General features: G+C 33.4%; 1 non-coding gene across 1 annotated transcript; it reads left to right on the top strand.

Moving 5' to 3' along the window:
* Window positions 1–21,930: 21,930 nt before the first annotated feature.
* LOC133820724 (small nucleolar RNA R71) lies at window positions 21,931–22,036 on the top strand. The gene has a single exon (XR_009887125.1). It is a non-coding gene; the product is annotated as a small nucleolar RNA R71 (small nucleolar RNA).
* Window positions 22,037–22,890: the final 854 nt, after the last annotated feature.

Below are 22,890 nucleotides of genomic sequence, written 5' to 3'. Positions count from 1 at the left end.
TGAGGTTCGACTCGCGAGTTGATCTCTGAGGAGCATCTCCATTTATACTCCTAACATCTTGGGGCCGACTCTTCTCTTGTCTCCTTGATAGGAGATTAGCTCGGTAAACCCTGAACTGGAGAAAGGTGTTGGATTGGAGATGAAATGATGAAGAGATAACGCTAATAGAGTTTTTAAAGCGAGTTACACGCTTTGACATTTTTTACTCCTGTTTGCACCTTAAATGTAACCTTGGTCAAAGTTGTCATTCCTTGCCCCTTGCTCCATTTTTCTGATAGAACGTGTTTGCATAGGTAGACAAACAGAGTCTTGGTTCTGACACACATCATCTTTTGACATTATTAGTTTCTTGCTAAGATACATGAGTGAACATACTTCTTTTGTGGTTGTCAAGCAGAGTATGTCTTCATTCCATAAGCGAGTATGATTATTATTTGTTCCTATTCAATCTCTATTTAGATTGTTGGACGAACATATAAAAATATGTTGTATTAGCCTTTATGAAGGCTTGTTTACGACCAGACTTGTTATGGTAACTTTGAGTAGTACCAATCATATTTTTACTTTTTTGTTCGCTGTGTACAATACACTATGGGCGAACAGGTTCTTCTTGTACAATACACCATGTGCGAACAAGTTCTTCTTTGTACAATGTACTATGTGTGAACATGCTCCCTTGATTATTGTTTGGACTCTGTTCGTTCCATGTGTCAACATAAACGAGAACAACTTTGCTTTGCACAGAGGTCGAATGTATTCGAGCTTGCAAACTTTCGAGTTGTCTTCATAAGCTTCTAATCTACCCATCCAAAGTTGACCTCGAAATGATTTGAGCATACTCATTCAAGTTGTATCCCCTTCTTTCTATTCACCCCTTGTAAAAATGCATGTGAGAACATGTTTCATTAAAGGGTTAAGTCGAGCCAGAAGTCTTTCGAGCAAACCTATCTAACTATCTTTTCCATAATTTGAGTTGTCCCTTGTGTATGTGAACAGGGCTTTGTGGCAACCTCAAAATGATCCTGAGCCTAGCGTAGCATGATCTTTTATTAACGGATAGGATCTCGAACAGTAATTCATCTTGAATAGGTGCATATGTCATCTCGAAAACTTGGAAATTGCTTGTCTACTCATTTTACACAAGTATAGTTGAGAACATGAATTTCTATGTTATAGTTTCAGCTCGGATGATTATTGTCTCGGAGATGAACCTTGTCCCCACCTCGATTGTATACTAAGGTTTATTTTGGAGATGAACTTTGTTTATGGCTTGAATGACTTGTGTGGAGTGATGACCAACTCAGGTATGAGTACCAGATACTGCTCGAATAACTTGTGTATAAAGTTTTATCAGCTCAGACGACTTATATGAGTCAGCTCGAAGGGTGCATATGGGTCAACTCGAAGATAAATTCTGTTTATGGCTTAAATTTCTTTGCTTACTTCTGCTCATTTTAAAGATTCATAAACGAACATAATCTTTTTGCCATGAGAGCTTGAGTTTGAACCTAGGTGCCATGAAACTTGCAATTTGATGTCCTTGATAGCTCATATATGTCATCTTGGAATTGCATGTGATATGGGGTGAACTGGATTCTTGTACATAACTGTGAGAACATGATTCTTGTACATAGGCGTGAGAACATGATTCTTGTACATAGAAGTGAGAACATGATTCTTGTACATAAGCGTGAGAACAAGACTCTTGCATATAGACATGAGAACAAGATTATTTTGGGAGTGAGAACAGGCTCGTATGAATTCAAATCTTACTAATAGTCTTCGTTTTGAATCATGTTCCTTCCTTATAGGAATTGTGTTTAACCCCTAATGTATACAACTAGGAGAACAAATTACACTCTCTGTTCACGGCGTTGTGTACAAGTGAACAAACAGGAGCTTTTTTTCTTCAGGTTTACAAGCTTCATTGTGATATCCATCGATTCCATAAATGCATACATGAAATTAGGGTTCCAAGGAATTGGTTTATCACTGTTAATAACTTGAACAAGCCGCCTCCATAAGTGGATCTTTCCTTGAATCGTCGTGATTGCTCCACCTTGCAACTCAGAATCTCTAGATTTTTAATTTCAGCCTTGTGCATGATGGACCCAAAATGGTTATGTTTAAATATTTATAACTCGCAAGCGCATGAATCGTATATTAAATATAGTGTTCGTGTAAACATGAGGTCGAACCCAAAGGAGTTGTCTAAAATCAAAAAGAAAACTATTATAAATCAAAATGAATAAATTCTAACCTAGCTTCAAAGATTGATAAGATTTTTGTACAATGAAAATAAAATAAAAGATAATAATAAAGAAATTAAAGACAATATATAAAAATAAATTACTAGCGGAAATCAAGATGGTAAAATAAGATTATTAAGGTATTAGAATCCACAAAATATAAGTTCAATAATATTTATAAGTACATTGATTCCCAAGTTACATTAATAGTAGAAATTAATCAACTATCACTTATTCAAATTAGATATTCTATTTAAGCACAAATTATCATGAAATTGTAGGATTTATGTTCACTTTTAAAATTATAATTTCAAAATATTTAATGTAAATCAATATAATGAAATAACAAATAAATCAATGAATATTATTTATAAGGCAAAACATAATATTTTTGTTCTAAGCAATTGATGTGCACAATTTAATGGCACACCTTAATCAAAGAATATTATGATTTTGCACTAATGAAGAACAAAGTGTAAATATGTTCTAACAATAAAAGTACAAGATATTTAATATGAAAGAAAATATTTGAAGAAGAAAATCCATAAAATTTATTGCACAAAATGGGAAATCAACACACAACATAAATACTATCTAGTTACATATTGTTTCATCATCATCTTAATAATCTTAAAAAAGATTAGAAACTCATAACTAGAATAGCAAATACAAAGTAAAAATTACAAACATAAATAGGAAAAATTGGAGGAGGAACCCCCAAATTTTTCCTCTAAAAACTCTTAGAAAAAATGACCAACAAGAAGAAAAAGATGAAGAGAATGGATTGGTCTTCCAAGTGTAGAAATTTTGTAGTGTAACCCCTCCCAAAATAAGCACCCCCAAATGGTCTTGAAAATTCCCTATTTATCGCCAAAATGAGAGTATTAAAATAATCAATATAAATTAATTAAATTGATTAAATTAATAATAATATGGAAAATATGGGTAAAGTTTAGGGTGTAATGATGATTTTGGGGAAAAAGTTTGGGTAAAAATATGGCATTTTTAGACATTGGGGACAAGGAGACAAGGATGCAATTGTTGAGCTCAAAAAGCAAAGGGGGCTGGTTGGGTGGTTGGGCCAAGCAGGGGAGGCAGCTGGCTATTGGGCTCAGGTGGACCGAACTAGACAGGAGGCTGATGGGCTTGGTGGGCTGCGAGGCAGGCGGGCCCGTGTGAGGAGAAAGAAGGCTGGCTTTGGGCCTGGGCTGGGGCAAACGCGGGCCCAAGTGGATGGGAGGGCTGCTGGCTGGGCTGAGTGGGCCTGGGGGGATGGAGAGGGAAGCTGGAGGTAGCTTCGGGCCTGGGCAGTGGCTCGACTAGGATTTTGAAAAATGCCATTTTTTTTCTTTCTTTTCCTTGAAAATTCCACCTTTTCCTTCATTTTTCTTTCTTTGGAAGAGAAAAAATGCAACAAATTCCCTACAAAATAAACATAAATTAAATCATAATCAAATATTTTCAAATATAAATAAATCATATTAATTCTTTGAAACCACTTAATTAAAAATTAAATTAATTTAGCATTTAAGATCAACAAAAGTGCATTTTTTTTACTTCTAACCAAAATCACTAATTCAAATACTTAAACTACAACATTTTACAATAATATAACTATAAAAATACACAAAAATCTATAAAATTAAAATAAACCTAATAAATTCAAAATTACTTAAAAACTCAAATACTAAGCAACAATTAGCATAAAAAATATGGTAAAATAACTCTATTTTGTAGAGTTATCAGTGCCCTAATTTGGACGCAATTCAGTGAAATTATTTTTCACATAGATTTGCTATTTGTCTTGGACGAATATGGTGTTTGTTTATGACTTGCAATTGCACCACAGATGTCCTAGGTAAAACAAATAGGTGGATTGATTTGCCCCTTGACGACGTTGGGGTTTGCTGGAGATAATTTCATCAACGTCTTATTGTTACGTCCCAAATTTGCTAGTAAGGCTTAGGGCCTTGATTAGTGTGCCAGGAGGGCAATAATTGATTTAATTATGTTATTATGTGAATTTAATGATTATGTGATTAGAAATGCATGTTTAGGTGAATTTAATATGCATGTGGGCCCCATTTGGCTATTAGGTGCATATTTGTAATTTGAACCCGTTGAGGGTGTGAATTTGCGCTATGTGAGGTGTTTTCGGCATGAGAAGATCATGTCCCGCGGTGTTAGTAGAGAGTCACGAATTTGGTATTTAGTTGTGAAACTAGTAACCTGAGAAATAGTGTTGTTACTGAAATAATAAGTAAAAGGTGATATTTCTGCAAAGAGTGAAAGGACTAGGTTGCCCTTGAGGTTTAGGAAAGAAGTGAGTTAGAAGGAGGGCTAAATTATTCATTTAGGCTCTATATTAGATAAACCACAGCCGAAGTTAACCTTCACGTTCTAGGCTTCTCTAGAGATTTTTGGGTCATTTGGTTCAAGTTTTCAAGAAGGAAGGGAGAGCTCAAGATTAGGCAGCTGGATTTTTGAGGAAATTGGGAATAGAATCAAGCAATGGAGGAGGATTAACAGCTGTCAAGCCTTAGGAAATTCGAATCCAAGAAGAGGTAATAGCTTCACTTTCTGGTTTTGAGTATTGCTTGATGTTCTTAAGAGTTTTGGATAATTGATTTCTGAATTTGGGATTTGGGATGAAGTTTTGAGGATCTTAAGCTTGGGAATTTTAGGACTGAAGCTCGGAGTGGCATCAACAAATGTATAACCACTCCCAAAAATATCACAATAAAATAAAATTCAAATTACAAAAATTAAAACTAAATAACTAAGAAAAGAACACATGTTTGTGCCTTCATTTTTCTCTTTTTTTCATCTTTTTTTTTTTAATTTATTTTTATTCTTTCTTTCAGATGCTTTAGAAATGAATCCTCCAAGTACCATAGCAACCCAAACTTCACATATTTTTTAATGATCTTTCAAGGAGACCGAGGTATTGAATCGCTCAATCTCGTTTCCCCCAAACTTTGTTCCCTTCCTAGCCACCTTAAATGCTCTCCCAGATTGCTCATCGTATAAATCCACAACACCATTGGGATACACATTGATCACTCAGAACACCCCATCAGACCTTGATTTTAGCTGCCCGTGATTTTCTTTCAATAGAGAGTTTGAGAAAAACACTCGCTGCCCTACTTCAAAAATTTGTGACAAGGTTTTCTACTATGTTTCTTTTTCTTTTTCTTCTTCTTCGGTAGCTTTTTAGGATGGGATGATCCTTTTTCCTTAATTTTCCGTGGCTCGCCATCTTTCTCAATTTATTCAGGAGGGACTTTTTTCCTCACTCTCTTGCAATGATTTTCATGCATCTTTTCAATCATATTAGAGTTGGAAACACTTATGGCTAAGCAGTCTTCCACTTCCTTAGGGGAGCGTATAGGATTAAGAACCTTAAATGTTACTTGCTCATCTTGAGCTCGAATGGTGCGCACTCATTTTTCAACATCTATCAAAGTCATCCCTGTGGTAAGGAATGGTCTCCCCAAAATGATTGGAACCTCCCTATCTTCATCGTATTCAAGAATAATAAAATCTCCCAGAAAAATGAACTTGTCAACTTGTACTAGGACATCTTCAATCTTTCCTGCTGGATGCACCATAGAATGGTCAGCTAATTGCAATGTGAATGTTTTTGGCCTTGGTTCTCCAATTCCCAACTTTTTAAAAATGGACATGGGCATCAAATTAATAATTTTTCCCAAATCACAAAGTGCTTTACCAATATCTTGTCCCCCAATAGAAATTGGAATTGTGATGCTAGATCTTTCAATTTAGATGGAATCTTATTCTTCAATATTGCGCTACAACCTTCTGCCAATGCCACTATCTCAAATTCTCCAAGTCTCTTCTTCTTTGTCAAGATGTCCTTTAAAAACTTCACAAAGTTGGGCATTTGCACCAAAGCTTCAACCAAGGGTATGTTGATGTGGAGTTGCTTCAAAACATCTAAAAATCTCCTGAATTGACTATCTTATTGGTGCTTTTGAAATCAATGTTGAAATGGTGGAGGTGGCTTGGTATTTAGCTTCTCTAATGCATTTCGCTAAGAAAATGATGCAACATTTGCTTCAGGATCAGCATTTGACATATTAGAGGTTCCAACTCTTTCTCCTTTTTCCACACTATTTTGGTCAGAAGTTGGCTCAATTTTGCTCTTAAATGTTTACTCATTCAACTCTATATTTTTACCACTCGTCAAAGTGATCGCCTTGCAATACTTTTTCCCATCTCTTCTTGGATTTTCGGTATCACTAGGCAATTCACCTTATGGTCTATTCCTCAATTCATTAGCTAGCTACTACATTTTAATCTCAAGGTTCCTCAAAGACGCTGCTTGACTTTGAATCACTACATCATTCTTGGCCATATACTCTTTCATCAAATTCTCCAAAGAGCTTGTTGGAGAAACTTGTGGAGAAGGAGGTTGAGCTCTTGGTAGTTGTTGAGAAAAACCTAGTGGATAACTAGGTTTGTTGGGCATGGATCCACCACTTGGACTAGCCCCTTGACCTCCCCAAGAATATTTTGGATGATTCCTCCAACTCGGATTGTAAGAGTTAAAATATGGATTGTTGTGGTTGTCATTTTGATTCCCCAAGTAACACATCGAAGCGGGATTAGAAGGACAACTATCAAATGTGTTCCCATCTCCACAATAAACACAAGACACATCCTATACTTGGGCCATAGGAGTTGGTTGTAGATTACCCCCATACTCATGGTATTTACGAGGTTGGTCATAGACGAAACTTGAGCGGTCAAACTTGTCAAAGCATTTACCTCGTGAATACCTGCTACCTTTCTTCCCATTGGGGCTCTAGCATTAGACCATTGGTAGTTTTTGTTTGAAAATATTAAGAGCATGTAGCGAAAACTTTGCATGGTGGGCCCATTGAGTTGATTTATTAAGGAACAACAATAAAAAAAATCATTAATCAATTAAACAATTTATATGACCAAGAAAAAAATCCAGAAACATTAATATACAATACTATTAATCATGCAACAAATATATATATATAAAACTATACAATATATTTATATACAACATATAAACACAAAAATTCAAGAACATATAATTAATTAACTTTTGAAGTCTATAAAGTGTCATTGAGTCTTTTCTTATTTTTATCAATCTTCCTATCCAAAGCTTTGAGCACTCAAACCACGATCTTCCGTAGTATTCTTTACACCTCAAGATGTGTGTGGGCACATAGAGAACATGGGTTTGTATTTTAGGAATCACAAGTATTTCTCAACACATGAGAACATGGATTATGGTCTAAGAGTGGCTAGAATAAAGAAGAAGAAAAAAAAGAGTTTTGTCTGACAAAAACTCTGAGAACTATTCTGAATTGTCTCTGTATTGTTGTGTCTTTTCTTTCTATGTTATTTCTATTGTGTATCTCTCTATATTTTCTCTTCTTCTTCTTCTTCTTCTTCTTCTTCTTCTTCTTCTTCTTCTTCTATATCATATATATAGAGATTTTTCTATCACCTTATTATTCTTAATAATAATAGTATATATTAAAATATTATAATGATGATAGGATTTGATTTAGGTAAATATCTAACTTATAAAATTTTAAAAACTATTTTCAAATTATTAAATAATTAAATTAATAAAATAAAAACTATACACGTACAATATTTGAATATGTGGTACATTCATGGCACAATCCTTGGACTGTGTCAGGCGTGTACTGCTATTCCCTTTTCAGGGATTTTGCATTTTTGTTTTATTTAATTATTTAATTAAAATCAATCTCCCACAAAATAAGGGGCTAATCTTTTTAAGGAGAAGATGACAACCATATTTCAAAATTTTAATTTTAAATTCAAATTTTAAAATTCAAATTAATGATCATCATTATCATGATATTTTAAAATTAAATAAGTCAAAAATTATTTTTGACTTACCAATTTTATTTTCTCCCACTCAAATAAAATAATTAATTTCAAAAATTAATTTATTTATTTATATATATGAAATTTGAAATTTACATATTTAAATAAATAAATATATTTTTGAAAATTAATAATTAATTCTAAATTAATTATTCAACCTCAATTATTATATAATTGCATACTTGACCCGAATAATAAAATTCTTCTCAAATTCGCAAAGTATAGTTATACCCTTGTATCAACTCTTACCATGATATGGTGTTGACAGAGTCACCCTGTGGACCTAAAGACCTATAATATCAAGCTCCAATAAATATTTCTCTTTGATTAAATAATCATATTTATTAATTTCATGATTACTCCTCTAAAAATATGAGATTGAACTCTTGATAATTATAGACATATATTTACTGAGTACATTATTAAAGAATAAAGTATCCATTGACATAATCATTACATACAACATTAATCCTCTATTAATGGTTCATAATTAAAAGGAAATAATATTATTGTTTTACCCTTTTAGCTATATCTTGTTCCTAGAGTACCGTTGACTTTACTAGTGAAGGTTGTGTCACAATAAGTTTACGACGTGAGCGCTCGTAACATTTTTAGTTCTAAAAGCCAACCCAATAGAGAACCATTATTCAATCTATAAGAAGGTAGATTCCATATCTACTAAACTACTTCCCCAGGTATATACATCATTGACTCCCCAAAACAATTATTCTTAGCCTGATCATTCTGACAAACATTAACGCATGAATCAAATGATCAGATGACATATATAGGAGTTCATAGCAACCTCAGGATTAAGATTATCGTGTATATGATCATCATTTGATGTGTTTGATTAATACTATGAAATAGTGTTTAAACAAGTATTAACAAATCACATCTGATCCAGTTCTACATACTCTCGGCATGCAAAGTACCTCCATTAAAGTGTCCTACTACACTAGTAACCCAGATCTTGGTCACATGTATTCATAATATTTGTGGTTCGTACTAGTAGTAATTAATCTAAAGATTCCATAACTTTATTTTAATGTGAACTATTTTAGTTTATTATCTTAATCTCGATCCTCCCATACCAATATGAGAATAAGACCACATAGATAAACTTTGGAATTTTCTGATATTCACTTAATATTATCATATAATATCGGACATAGTCTATATATATAATATTTCAATTCAATTATTTATTTCATTTAAAATATTTCTCAACTACAATTTCTTTAAGGGCACTATTCCCAACAATCTCCCACTTGCCCTAAAGAAAATTTAGGCATCTCTTTTAATATGTCAATCATATTCTCTTGGCCGATTTTATCTAACATAGTTTGTGTAACAGTTTTATAAGAAACTGTTTTGAAATTATCTTCAAGATTATTACAAAAAATGTCTTGTATTGAATGATACTTCATTTTATGTGCCTGACCCTCTCATGATTTCTAGTTCTTCTAGAATAGTTATATCTCCATTGCTTTCGCAATGAGATGCCAGCTGTTTATTCTAGTATGAAAAGCTATCCAGAATTTCAAAGAACTTAGCTAAATCAAATAACCTATTTAACTTCTTGTAGCTGTTATATTTTGGTTTTTGTAGTGAAACATATAAATCTGAAATGTCTAATCCATTCCTAGATTAATGTGTTTCCTCCACAGTTATGGAAGCTGATTCTGATATCAATCTTTGAAGATTTAAAATCAATTCATCCTTTGGGATTTTTGGTCTCTGCCTAAATGCACATACATATAATATCTATTATATTTGAGATACTGAAAATTAAGTGCTTATAATTATTCAATGACTCAATCCAAAATGGATTGATAACTGCTGACTATTCCCGCCGTTTGTCAAATGTCAATTCAAAAATATAACATTCGATACATTAAACAGTCTATCAATGAGTTGTAGGAATAATTGTCTCGTGTCCTCTTTTCTAGTAAAAGAATAAATGGACGTTTATTATTTAGATAATACATCCTCCTTACCGAGAAGGCAAAAAGTCTTTCTTGGATTTTGTAAACAAAAGTATTTAAGTTTCTTATCAATATAAGTTGCTTAAGACAGAGCCTAAGGATTGTTCTTTCAATCTCTATAGAATTGAATGTACAGAACATTCTTGGCCTTTCTAAATCTAATATTTAGAAAATGTCAGCTAACCATTTCTTTTCTATTGAGTATTTCTCTACATCTTTCCCAATGATTAGAATGTTGTCATTATTAAGAATAAGAATCACAATAGAATCTTTCTGGTCGAGATCTTCAAATGATTTTGTCATGTCGGCCATTCAGCAAAGACTACTTAGAAATTCATTTAAATTAATCTCATAATCCATGCATAAAGCAGTGTATAAGAGTATGTAAACAGACTCAAGTTTGGTTATAGTAGAAGACATTTATTCAAGTAGTAAATTCTTCTTTCTGTTCATAGCCTTTGGCTATTAACCTAACTTTGAAAAGTCTATACTTTCCTTTGTTCTCCTCTTTATCTTGAATATCCTATTTCAAACTTAAGTTCAATGAATTTTAGTTCGATGTTCAAGAATCCAGATGTCATAGAATTCCAAATTCCATTTCTAGATTCATGGTGTTTCATCCATTGTTTCTAGTAGAAACTTTTTCATTTCACATACTAGTATGTGAATGAAGTATAGTTAGATTGTGCTACACACAATTTAACTATGATTACATTTGTAATGGAGTAGTTACTAAGTAACACTCTCACTACAACAATGTTTTACAAAATTTGTGATATTCTTTGGTTTTATCATTGTTAATTATCAATAACTTGCTTACTTGACTTGCAGTCATTATTTCTAGTACAATTTAACTATAAAATATAGTGATTATAATAATCATGCTTCATTAAAGTAGCATTAAAGAAATACAAACTCTTTTGTAATCTTTTATGATTATTAAACTGTTTCACTAAATAACTTCATGGAAAATTTTCAATTTATTCACATAACCACTTGTGAATCCCAACTTCTATTCGATGTTGTACAATCAAATATGTACAAAGTATAACAAGTGTTAAAATTATAGAAATAATAAAGACGATAATGACTACTCATTTTTTAATCTTATCTAATATGATTATATTCCATTTCCAAAATATTAATTATGCTTAGCATTCTAGTTGTATGTGAATTGGGTTTGAATTCCAAGTTCACATGCGAACTACTTAAATTCCAAATTCGAGTTTAGACATCCTTTTGATCAGATCAAACAAGTCTATAAGTAACTTTACTTTGAATGTTGCATAAAAATTTCTAGAAAATTTATTTGCATTTGATAAAAGTTTAAACATATCTAAAATAGATGTCAATCAATATTGACTTACTATTTATTATTTATTTTAGCTTTGAACATTAAAAGGTTCAACATACATCTCTATGTATTAGCTAAACGATTATGTGATTTTTTGAGCCTTTATTAGAGAAAGGTCTTTCGGTTAATCATTAATAAACTATATAAACAAGGAGAGAACCATTGAATGGTTACAATAAAAGATTGTCTTTTATTTGTTATATGTATCTAATTAATTACATGCTAATCTCAAAAAAAAATTCACATTTATGTTCACTTAATTGTGGTTGGAATAAGATGTCTTACTAAATCTATGATTTGTACAATAATTCATAATTATCGTTTGTACTCATTGATGAAATAGGTGGAACAAGTATATTTCAAAAATAACAACTGACTTTATTATTCAAAAGAAATACTAAACTTGTTCATTCATCAAATAAATGAATCTAGAAATATAGTTTCTAGAAAAAAGAACTTATTAATTTCTTTCATAATGAAAGTCAACTATTTCAAAATGAAAAAAATTTAAATTGTTTTAAACTTATAAAAATAAATTTCTAAACTAATCTTTTCTTTATTCAATTGTCTTCATCATTTCTTCTTCGCTTTGGTTTCAATGCAACTACTATTTTCCTCAAAAGATTTCTGCATCCCTGAAAACAAGAACATATGAAAAATAATATTAATGGCATAATTTTGAATCAACCATTCAAAAATATTAAAGAAGAGATTTTGAGTAAACGAATTTACCCCGTATTTCAAAAATTGAGCATGTGTTATAGCATCATCCTTTATCATGGCCCACATCTCATATGCAGTTTCAATAACCATATATCTTTCTTCTATGTCGCCATGCATGGTCGATAACATGCATTGATGTGCCAGGTGATTCAATCTCATCCATTCACCATATTTTTCATGTTCATTAAAGCTAGATGAAAAACTTGGTTCCTCTTGTGGTAGATCATAGATCGCTCCATACAAGTTTTGTGTTCCGAATACAATATGAATCCCACTGTACCAACTTCTCGTGTGGTTAAGATTATATGAAATCATTTCCAATATTTTGTCAATGAGGTAGGTTTTATTTCCCAAGAATTCAAGTACATCATCAGAATTATTAGGATTAGCCATTGTTGCTGGAAATAAATAAATAAAATATAATGAATTAAAAAAATATAAGAAATATCAAATTTTATTTAGAAAAGTAAATATGATGCATGAATGCAACATATAAAAGCACATAAAAATATGTACTAATCCTCGATAAATTAATTTGAAAAGTTAATGGACCGCCTTAAGGTAGGTCAGACTAATCCCAAATTAATTTTGAGACAAATCTCAATTTCATAAGTTAAACCTTAAAAATGCATTTTTCTCTTTTGACTTATGAACTACCGCTAGTTTGGTCAAGATGCATTAGTCGTGCTCGAAAGCCTAGATACAGCTTTGGAGTGTAACCCATTATTTTCAATCAATGACTTAACTCAAGAGTGTGCCTTAGGGTCAATCAAACTTGAAATACATCATTAATTATATTCTCATAAGAGAAGTCAACCTTGAGATAAAATAAACATATTCGAATGTCCTTCCTTAGGGAGGCCGCAAACGGAGGCGACACGAGGCCCTTCCTATACCTCTCGATGTTCAACCAATAATGGAGACCAACGGACTTATTGTCATAACTCCCTCTCCCACTTGCTATTTTGGAAAAGTGTGTTTTTCACAAAATCAATATTTTTTAATTTAGTTGTAAAAATAAATTTAATTATTTTTGTCAAATGATATTTATTAATTACTAATCTAATTAAGCAAAACCAAAAACAAAATTGTTCCCTTAATTCTAATTCTTATTTTGCTTTAACTAAGAGAATATCATTTTTATTTTAATAAAATATTTTCATTAAAGCGACAAATTAAACAACTTTAATTTTTATTTACCATCTTAACTAATCAAGACTAAATTTATTATTATATGAATTATCACATATAAACATGTAACAAAAATATAGGACATTCCTAATAGCATGTTTCTACACGAATGTGATGCTTGCTAGATGCATATTGTGTGGGTATATGAATGGCATGTTATAATGCATGAAAAAATATTAAATATTTTAATCACATTCAAACATTTATAATAAATAAATAAAATCAAATCAGGTGTGGTAACTTTTGGGTATTTCTAGAAAAAATTACAACACTTGCAAAATATACATGAAAAAATGTAACTTAGACTAATTAAGGCTTGATAAAGAACACTTTGATCTTGAACCTTGAGATGTAGTCTTTTTGAGCCAATGCCACCATTTTCCATATCCATTTGAATTATACAACTTTTTAATTATTTTAAACAAACTTTTAAAATAATTAAACTTTGGGTTTTAACACCCAAAAATTTCTAAGGCCCAATTTGAATTTGAGTAATTTAATTCAAAAATAAAATTAAAAAAATTAATTTTAATAAATTAAAATTCAAGATAATTTTAATTTTGGATATTTTAATTAAAACAATTTTAATTATGGAAGATAACAATTAAAACATTTTTAATTAAGGTAAATAATCACCATTATTAGCGTGAGTCTCAGGTTTCTCTCCATCCATGGCGAGGAGACGTAAATCTGTGCCGAAGCTAGCCAAACAAGATGTTCTTCTAGAGCTCCCTTCATCCAATAATATTACTCCGTCTCCGATTTCTGAGGAAGAGCCTGCTAAGGAGGTGGGTGTTGTTGATGAGGAGCAGGGGTCTGAACCTAGGGATTTCAAATCTTTTGCGAAGGAGATTAGTGCAACTGATTGTGAACATGTTACGAAGTCATGGGCTGCAGAGGTTGAAGATAGAACTTTCCAAGACTCGGCAAAGGCAACTTGGGCTCGCTTCAAAGAATCTCTTCCTTCATATGGTGGTATGCAGCTGCAATTTTCAAAGCCAATGCATAAAGACAGTAAGCTAGTTGCTAAATTGGACATTGATGAGATAGAAGTGGAAGCATCATTTTGGAAATCTGCTTTGATTTGTGTGGTGATAGAAGCTAATCCTCCATTAGCCATTTTTGAAGGGTTCATTAAACGGATTTGGGGCAAGCTTGGTATTGATCGAGTGGCTCATATGAATTCAGGATTCACAATGGTGAAATTCTGAGATAAAGCTACGCGTGACTTGGTGCTGGAATCAGGTGTGGTTCACTTTGATAAGAAACATGTTATTCTACGCCCCTGGACAACAGATATTGAGTCTTTGAGATCAGTAAAATCACTTCCTGTGTGGATCAGATTACCTGATCTTGGGTTACAATATTGGGGATTCAAGTGCTTGAGTGCTCTTGTAAGTACAATTGGTAAACCTATAATGGTAGATAAGATTACCAAGGATAGGTCTAAAATAAAGTTTGCCCGAGTCTTAGTAGAAATGGAAATTTCAGATAAGCTTCCCCAATTCATCAGCTATCTCAATGAGAGGGGTCACGTTATGGAACAACCTATTGAGTATGAATGGTTACCTACCAAATTCCCTAATTGTAAGAAGCTGGGACATACTGCTACCTCATGTAAGTTTGTTTCGGAAGTTGTCTTGAGGAAGAAAGAGTCTAAGAGCATTACATAAACCGATCTACCTAAGGATGTAGTTGTTGATAGTTCAAAGCTGTGTAGATCCGGATTGCTTCAGCAGACTCATCAAGAAACTACTCTAGATGGTGATGGTCCCAGTGATTTAAGTTGGTTTGTTTCAAAAAGTACTGGGAGTGTGAAATCTGCATCCCCGGTTCCTATTGAGCAATCTAGAAATTCTTATAGTGTTATGCAAGAGAATCAGAAGAACCTGAATGATCTGGTACTACCTATTGGTCTTAATGGAGTTTTGCAACATCCTGAGCTGGAACGTTAGAGGTTTGAATAGGACAAATAAACAGATGTTAGTTTTGGATGTCTGTAGATTGAATAAAGTTGGTATTGGGGCTTTAATTGAAACTAAAGTCAAGGGAGATAAAATCAAGGAAATTATGAGTTCTACTTTTGTTGATTGGATTTATTATAGTAGTATGTGTCTTGAAGGCAGAATTCTTTTGATTTGGAAAGCTCATCTGGCTCATATTGATGTTATTCAGGAGAATGCTCAATTTTTTCATTGTAGAGTTAGAATTTGCAGTAGGAATCAAGATTTTTGTCTCACCATTGTGTATGGTTCTAACAGCTTGGAGACTAGGAGGCTATTATGGCATGATCTGGCTAACTTGCATTTACCTATAAAATCGTGGATAATCTTGGGGGATTTTAATGCTGCCTTTGATATTAATGATAGGATTGGTGGGAGACCTATTTCAGTTAAGGAAATGGAGGATGCCCAACAGTGGCTGGCTCTTGGTTTGGTTGAAGAAATGAAGATCATGGGACCTTACTTTACGTGGTCTAATAATCAAGAAGGGGGGAATCATATATTTTCTAAGTTGGACAAGGTCTTTTCTAATGAGGCTCGGTTGGATTCCTTTCCGTTGGCTTCATCTTTTTCTCAATGGGAGGTGGATTCAGATCATAGCTTTATTCTTATCAAGCAAGTTGAAGTTAGGAGATTGGGGGTTAATCCATTTTGCTATTATAATATGTGGTCTTCTCATGCTCAATTCAGGGAAACTGTGTTAGAAAGCTGGTCCAAACCTCTCTGTACTGAGGGCAGTGGCTTGGAGAAGTTAGTTGGGAAACTTATTCGACTCAAACATGTTCTGAAGAGGTTTAACTGGAGGGTTATGGGTGATGTAGTCTGCAACTATGAGAGAAGTAAATCCTTATTCCAGCAGGCCTAGTCCAACCTGTATGATGATCCTTGTAATATCCATTTGATTTCAGCAGAAAAAGAAGCTTACTTGGAGTTTAGTAGACAGGAGAAAATCTATGAGAGTTTTCTTCGCCAAAAGAGTAAAATTACTTGGCTTCATTTTGGGGATGAAAATTCTTCTTATTTTCATGCTAGTTTGAAGAAAAGGAAAGTTGCCAATCGGATTGTTTCTTTCATTTCTGTTGATGGTACGCTTGTGGATGACTATGAGATGGTTACTCTTCATTTCCTTCAGCATTTTCAGAGTTTCTTGGGCTATGCTAGTAGGGCTAATGGTCAAATCGACTCTCAAAGTATTGCTTATGGTCCGGTTTTAGATCTTGATACCCAGCTGGAGTTAATTAAGCCTTTTTCCCTTCATGATGTTAAAGTTTCCTTATTTAGTATACATTCAATCAAGAGCCCTAGTCCTGATGGGTATGGGGTTGGTTTTTTCAAAGACTTGTGGAATGATATAGGCAAGGAAGTGTCTATGGCTGTTTTTTATTTTTTTGAAACATGCAACATTCCTCAATTTTTGAATGATACTTTTCTGGTGCTTATTCCTAAGGTGGACCAACCAACTAATGCTGCTGATTTCAGACCTATAGCTTGTTGTACTACTATATATAAATTCATTTCTAAAATGCTCTGTGGTCGGCTTGCTACAGTTCTTCCTTCATTGATTAATCAAAACCAAGGTGCGTTTATTAAACACAGATCTCTTGCCTACAATGTCCTTATCTTTCAAGATTTGATTAAGGGGTATAATAGGAAAAATAGTTCTCCTCGGTGTGCTATGAAGATTGATCTTATTAAAGCATATGATTCTATTGATTGGGATTTCTTGGAGAATTTATTAAATGCTCTTTTCTTTTCTAATAGATTCATTAAATGGATCATGGTGTGCTTGAGGGGTACTTCCTATTCGTTGGTGATGAATGGTAGAATTCAAGGGCATTTTAAGGGTGGCAAAGGCCTTAGGCAAGGAGATCCAATCTCTCCTATGCTCTTTGTAATTGTGATGGACTACCTTACCCGAATATTGATCAAAGCCTCCAAGGAGAAAGGTTTCAGATTTCATCCTATGTGCAAATCTCTTAACCTTGTTAATCTTTTCTTTGCTGATGATCTACTTATCTTTTGCAAAGCTGATACTCAATCAATGCAAATTCTTCATGGAGCACTTGCTAAGTTTAAATTGGCTTCGGGCTTGTCTATCAACCATAATAAATCTCACATCTATTTTGGAGGGTTATCAGAAGTTTCTAAAGCTCCTATTTTGAAATGTACTAATTTGATTGAAGGCTCCTTTTCATTGAAGTGCCTTGGAGTTCCGCTAAGGCCTACCAAATGTAAGGCCTCTGACTACAACATTATCCTTAAGAAGATTAGATTTCGTCTTCATTCCTGGGCCAGCCGAAACCTTTCTTATGCTGGTCGGACTCAACTGGTTCAGTCTGTTCTGTTGGGGATCCGAAACTATTGGATGAGTATATTTTTGCTGCCTCAGAGTGTGGTTAGAGATATTGATCCTCTGTGTAGAAATTTCTTGTGGGGTGAGAAGGGTTCCAGTAGCAAATTCCATCTTTCTTCTTGGGAGTTTGTTTGTCGTCCAAAATCTTATGGTGGGCTGGGGCTTCGAGAGGGGCCAGCTGAGAATAAGATTTTACTTGCTAAATTCATTTGGGCTATTTCTTCTAAGCAGGACCAATTGTGGGTGAAATGGGTGAACTGCATTTATTTAAAAGGATCTCACATCTAGGATTATATTTTGAAGCAAGATGCTAGTTGGTATTGGAGGAAGCTTATTAAGCTTTGTAGTACCGTGTCTGGTCCAATTTTGGAAGCTGCTGAAGGGCATGGTAAACTTCGGTTGGGCAAGCTCTACAATCATTTTCTCCCTGGTGAGAAGGTAGATTATGTGAGATCTGTTTGGTGCAAACTCTTAGCTCCTAAGCATAGATTCTTCTTGTGGCAAGTTGTCAAAAATCATCTGCTCACTAAAGACTTACTTCATTACGCTCATGTGATTATTCCTTCTCTGTTATGTCCTGTTTTTGTGCAGGTTGATGAATCTCACTCCCATCTATTTTTTTATTGTATTTTCTCTAAGATGGTCATGCAGAAAATTTATAGTTGGCTGGGTGAGGTGACATGGCCTGATAAATTCGAGGATTGGCGTGTGTGGTCAGCTGGTTGCAGTAGAGATTAGTTGTTCTAGGTGGTGGTCGTGGCTCTTGTTGCTTCCATCTATTATATTTGTAAAATAGGAACAAGTGTTGCTTTAATAATAGTTGCTATTCTGTCTCTAAAATAGATAGCTTGATTCGATTTTCTACTAAAGCTAGAGTGCTTAACTTTAATTCTGGGAAGTTTTCTTCTAGAGAAAGACAAATGTTAGAGTTTGTCCATAGATTGTAATTTGTTGGGGGAGTTTTCTGCTCCTGCCTTTTGTTGTTCCCTGTTAGTTTGATCAATAATTTTTCCCTTCTTGATCAAAAAAAAAATAATCACCATTATTTCAAGTAAAGAAATTTCTAAATTAAAACTATTTTAGTTCAATTTTTTATTTTTAATTAAATGAATAATTAAAAATATAATTATGGTAACAACACACTAGGGTTTGTTTGAAACAAACCCTAGGTTGTACCAAGGGTCGGTGGCAGCAGGTGGTTCGACTGGGAGTGGGGCGGCCTGTGGCTGCGGTGCGCAGGAGGGGCGACTGGGCTCAGGCTGTAGTGCCTAGGGGCGCGCGTGGCTGGGCTGGTGCTGTAGTGTGCAGGTGTGCGACTGCCTGGGTGTGCAGGGGCGCGTTGGCTGGCAGCACGCATGCAACTGGCTGGGCAGCACCTCGGGCTTGTGCTTGGGGTCGGGGTCACATCAGAATTTTATACCCAAAATTTTTAAGAAAAAAATTACAAAATTCCTATGCCCCAAAATGGCTTACATATTTCATCTAGAAATTTCAATAACAATTCCTAAACCTAAAAGCACCATAATAAACAACCCTTAAGAATCTATCATCATGAAAATAAAGCATCCATTCATTCAAATATATATCACATTTAATATAAAAATGCATATAACCCCACACAACAATTAATAATATGTATAGATTAATGACCTGTTCTGGTACCAATTGTTGAAAAATATTCAGAGCATGCAGCGAAAACTTTGAATGGTGGGACCATTGAGTTGATTTATTAAGGAACAACAACAAAAAAAAAATTCATTAATCATATAAACAATTTATATGACCAAGAAAACAATCTAGAAATATTAACATACAATATTATTAATCTTGCAACAAATACATATATAAATATACAATATATTTATATACAACATATAAACGCAAAATTCAAGAACATATAAACAATTACCTCTTGAAGCCTATCAAGTGTCCTTGAGTCTTTTCGTATTTTTATTGATCTTCATATCTAAACCTTTGAGCACTCAACCCACGATCTTCCGAAGTGTTCTCTACACCTCAAGATGTGTGTGGGCACATAGAGAACATGGGCTTGTATTTTAGGAATCACAAGTATTTCTCAACACATGAGAACTTGGATTATGGTCTGAGAGTGGCTAGAATATAGAAGAAGAGGAAAAAGAGTTTTGTCTGACAAAAACTCTGAGAACTATTCTGAATTGTCTTTGTATTGTTGTATCTTTTCTTTCTATGTTATTTCTATTGTGTATCTCTCTATATTTTCTCTTCTTCTATATCATATATATATAGATTTTTCTATCACCTTATTATTCTTAATAATAGTAGTAATATATTAAAATATCATAATGATGATAGGATTTTATTTAGGTAAATATCTAACTTACCAAATTTGAAAAACTATTTTTAAATTATTAAATAATTAAATAAATAAAATAAAAACTACACAGATACAATATGTTTATATGTGGTACACGCATGGCATAGTCCTTGGACTGTGTAAGGCATGTATTGTTATTACCTTTTCAAGGATTTTGCATTTTTCTTTTATTTAATTACTTAATTAAAATCAATCTCCCACAAAATAAGGTGTTAATATTTTTAAGGAAAATATGACAACCATATTTCAAAATTTAAATTTAAAATTCAAATCGACCATATTTCAAAATTTAAATTTTAAATTCAAAATTCAAATTGATGTTCATCATTATCATCATCTTTTAAAATTAAATAAATCAAAAACTATTTTTGACTTACCAATTTTATTTTCTTCCACTCAAATAAAATAATTAATTTTAAATATTAATTAATCTGTTTATATATATGAAATTCGAAATTTACATATTTAAATTAATAAATATATAATTGAAAATTAATAATTAATTCTAAATAGGTTATTCAACCTCAATTATCATATAATTGCATAATTGACCAGAAAAATAAAACTCTTCTCAAATTCTCAAATTACAATTATACCCTTGTATCAACTCTTACATTGATATGGTGTTGATAGAGTCACCCTAAGGACCTATGGACCTATAATATCAAGCGCCAATAAATATTACATTATTAATCAAATCTCTTTTATTAAATAATAATATTTATTAATCTCATGATTACTCCACTAAAAATATGAGATTGAACTCTTGATAATTATAGACATATATTTACTGAGTAATTTATTAAAGAATAAAGTGTCCATTTATATAATCATTACATATAGCGTTAATCCTCTATTAATGGTTCATAATTAAAAGGGAATAAAATTACTGTTTCACCCTTTTAGCTATATCTTGTTCCTAGAGTACCATTGACTTTACTAGTGAAGGTTGTGTCACAACAAGTTTGTGACATGAGCACTCATAACTTTTCAGTTCCAAAAGCCAACCCAATAGGGAGCCATTATTCAATCTACAGAAAGGCATAGATTCTGTATTTGTTAAACTACTTCCCCAGTCATATACATCATTAAGTCCCCAAAATAATTGTTCTTAGCCTGATCAATTTGAAAAACCTTAACGCATGAATCAAATAATGAGATGACATATATAGGAGTTCATAGCAACCTTAGGATTAAGATTATCGTGTATATGATCATCATTTGATGTGTTTGATTAATACTATGAAACGGTGTTTAATCAAGTATTAACAAATCACATCTGGTCCAGTTGTACATACTCTCAGCATGCAATGTACCTCCACTAAAGTTTCCTACTACACTAGTAACCCAGATCTAGGTCACATGTATTCATAATACTAGTGGATCGTACTAGCAATAATTAATCTAAAGATTTCATAACTTTATTTTAATGCGAACTATTTAAGTTTATTATCTTAATCTCGATCCTCCCATACCAATACGAGATTAAGACCACATAGATAAACTTTAGAATTTTCTAATATTCACTTAATATTATCATATAATATCGAACATTGTTTATATATAAATGTATAAAAATTCAATTCAATTATTTATTTCATTTAAAATATTTGTCAACTACAATTGCTTTAAGGACATTATTCCCAATAGTTTTTGTTAGCAATCCGTTCCAAAATTTCATATGCTTCATTATAGGACTTAGAGAGAATAGCCACATTTTTCAAAGCATCCAAAATCATGCGAGTAGACGCACTGAGACCATTGTTAAAAGTCTCCTTTTAAATACAATGTGAAATACCATGATGTGGGTACTTTATCAATAACTCCTTGAACGTCTCCCAAGCATCGCACATCGACTCACCCTCAAAATGTTTAAAAGAAATATTCTCATTCTGAGTCTTCCTTCGGAGGACGGGAAGTTTGTGGTCTACTGCGTCGCATCAAGGTTGGGGTTGGGGTGCATGTTGATGCAGAATGAGAAGGTTAATGCTTATGCGTCACGACAGTTGAAGGAGTATGAGCATCGGTATCCTACCCATGATCTAGAGTTGGCAGCATTGGTATTCGCACTAAAGGTTAGGCGACATTATCTATATAGGGAGAAGTGCGAGATATACACCGATCACAAGAGTTTGAAGTATTTCTTCACAGAGAAGGATTTAAATATGAGGCAGAGGCGTTGGCTGGAGCTGGTGAAGGACTATGACTATGAAATCCTTTACCACCCAGGTAAAGCCAATGTAGTGGCAGAAGCTTTGAGCCGGAGGGGCCCGGGACAATTGTTTAGCTCTACACAGATATCGAGAGAGTTGGCAGAAGAGATGACTAGAGCAAAGATAGAATTGGTTGTGGGAAGATTGGCAAATATCACCTTGCAGTCTACCCTCTTGGAGAGGATAAGAAAGGGTCAGATGGATGATGCGTAGTTACAGGAGGTTAGAGGGATTGACTTAGCTGGAGTGTCTAAGGACTATTCCATTTTAGAGATTGGGTTATTACAATATAAGGGTCAGATATGTGTCCTGACTGATATGGGGATTAGAAGAGAGATACTCGATGAATCTCATACTACACCATACTCACTCCATCCAGGCACCACAAAGATGTATCAGGATCTATGGACGTTGCATTGGTGACTTGGGATGAAGAAGGATGTAGTAGAGTACGTGGCCAAGTGTTTGACCTGCCAGCAGGTGAAGGTTGAGCATCAGCGACCAGCAGGGTTGCTACAGCCTTTGGGTATTCCCGAATGAA

Source organism: Humulus lupulus, chromosome 2 (genome assembly GCF_963169125.1).
Source record: "Humulus lupulus chromosome 2, drHumLupu1.1, whole genome shotgun sequence".
Lineage (NCBI taxonomy): Eukaryota > Viridiplantae > Streptophyta > Magnoliopsida > Rosales > Cannabaceae > Humulus > Humulus lupulus.
The sequence above is the reverse complement of the archived record's forward strand: the minus strand, read 5'-3'. Positions and strand labels throughout refer to the sequence as shown.